This window comes from Elephantulus edwardii, unplaced genomic scaffold (assembly GCF_000299155.1).
Source record: "Elephantulus edwardii isolate Elephantulus edwardi_28Jun2011 unplaced genomic scaffold, EleEdw1.0 scaffold00030, whole genome shotgun sequence".
Classification (NCBI taxonomy): Eukaryota; Metazoa; Chordata; class Mammalia; order Macroscelidea; family Macroscelididae; genus Elephantulus; species Elephantulus edwardii.
In genome coordinates, this window is record NW_006399780.1 from 10,924,236 (window position 1) to 10,926,729 (window position 2,494).

Consider the following 2,494-nt stretch of genomic DNA (forward strand, 5'->3'; position numbering starts at 1 on the left):
AAATCATATGGGAAAGTCCTTGAGATATTCTAGTTTGCACCAAATAGAGATGCCAATACTGGTTATAGGTGATTTTGAAAAACAGATTTTTTTAAGTTTTTTTTTTTTAGTATAATGGAAACTTATTGTTCTTAGTTGCCATTGAGTCGCCATCTAAATCTTGATGTTCCCAAGCATTAAAAAAATCTGGCCACTTCTGCATCATCTCTGTTGATTGATTAAAGATTGAACCATTTTTAAAAAGAAAATTTATTTAAATTGTGATTTTAACAAACATTTACAGAGATGTCAGTTTTTCCAATCATTCATTCTTGCATATTTTACCCCCTCGCCCTCTTTTCCCCTTCCTCCAGTTGACTTTTTTTTAAAAAAATATTCATCTATTGATGCAGAGTTACCTAAATCCCTGCCCCTCCCCCTCCTCCCAATCCTCTTTTTTGGGCTGTAAATAATGCCCATTGCATTGCAACAGACGAAGGAAAGAACTGTCTGAAATGAAGATATGATTAGGCATTGTTGTTGTTGTTATTGTTGATTGCCTTTGAGCTGAGCATGACTCATTGTGACCCTATGAAGCCCCTCTAAAACTACCAACATTTATCAAAGTTCATAGGGTTTCTGGAAGTTATTTAGGCAGTGGGTGCCACTCCTGCTTCGAAGATTAGGCATTATACATATAAAAAACAGACATTTTCTTACTGATGTGGAAATGACCTTATTGTCTAAAACAAAATTAAAAACTTCATGATATACTTTCACACAATCTATTAAGATAAAACTTTGCAGCACCAAATAGTGACTCTTTTACTTTAGCCAAAATAAGTTTTTTTTAAAAAAATCAGATTTAGTCACTGACCTCTTCTAAAATAAGAAATATGAAAATTAAAAGTACTAAGGGAACAGCTTGCTCTCTCCCCCACAGCAGTTTAGTTTTTCTGTTCATCACTGTACAAGCCTGTATTTTCCTATCTGAACATGTGATTTTCTGGGTCTTAAATTTAAAATAGCATACAGCAGGTGGCTCTGGTAACTGCCTGAAGGAAGACACTTCTTCTGAAAGTCATGTTAAATCTGCCCCTTTGAAACCTCAAGCTCTGAGCACTCAGATAAGCATTTCTAATTCAAGTGTAATGAATTTGCATATATACTTTTTGTTACCTAAAAGCTATTATACTTTTTCTGAATCATTTTTCCTCCTTTGCAACATTAATTTTTTTAACTTTTCTCATAAAAGTAAGCCATAGCTTTCATATTCTTCTAAAATGACTTTTCCCTAATGCATTTCCTTCATAAGTGTCTAGGATCGAGGGTAAGCATAATTAATGCATGGAATACCAAGAGATATATTAATATTTAAACATTTCTGCTGTCTATCTTAGTGACTATAAAATATTTTCTTAGATAAAACCATTCATGTTCATGACATTTTTATTTAGCTATTGAAATTTACTTATATCATACATTTTTATTGTATTTTTTAACAGTTTCACTGAGGTGTGACTTACATACTCTAAAATTCACTCATTTTACCAATATTTTAGCATTTATCTTCATGTGGATTCTTCTGGTACCAGAGTTTTCACTCAACTTTTTAATATTTTTATTCAAGGCATATTGACACCTTGAGGTAAAAAGGCTAACAATGTAACTTTGTATAAGTGCTCTCCTATGCTAAGTACTTTCAAACTCATTTTCTCATTTCTGTAGTGTTGTTGTTTTAGTTGTTAGACGTCTTCAAATTGCATATGCATCATTCTATGAACAATAGATCTGAATCCTGTCCTAACCTGAACAGTCTTTACCATCTCTGACATACTTGAGCCCATTGTTGAAGTCATTGTGCCAATCCATCTTATGAAGGATCTTCCTCACTTTTAATCACTCTCCATTTCCAAGCGTGATGTCCCTAACACTGTGAGATGAAGCTTCACCATCTTTGCCTCCAAGCATCACTCTGGCTTCATTTTATCCAACATATATCTGTTCATTCTTTTTTCAGTCTATGAGATATTCAGTACTCTTCACCAATATCACAACTGAAGGCATCGATTCTTCTTCTGTCAATCTTATTCATTGTCTAGCTCTCAGATGCATAGTATATGATTAGAAGGACCATGGCTTGAATCAGGCACCTCTTAAACTGATATTAACTGATACCTTTAAACTGATATTGCGCTTCAGATTTTGGAGAGGTCCCTGACATCACACTTTCCTAATGCTCCGTATCTCCTGATCTTCTAACTGTAGGCATCAAAGGTTTTGATTATGGAGACAAGCAACATGAAAAACTTAACAATTTCAATCTTTTCTGAGGGATTTAGCAATTACAGCTTTGTGCAGATCCACAATCAACACTCTTAACACCAGCTGTCAGGAAATCAAAAGACGAATTGCATTGGGAAAATCTGCTGTCGTGGACCTCTCCAGAGTGCTGAAGAGCAATGATGTCAGTCGAGATACAAAGGTGTGCCCAACCCAGAAAATGGTCTTCTCA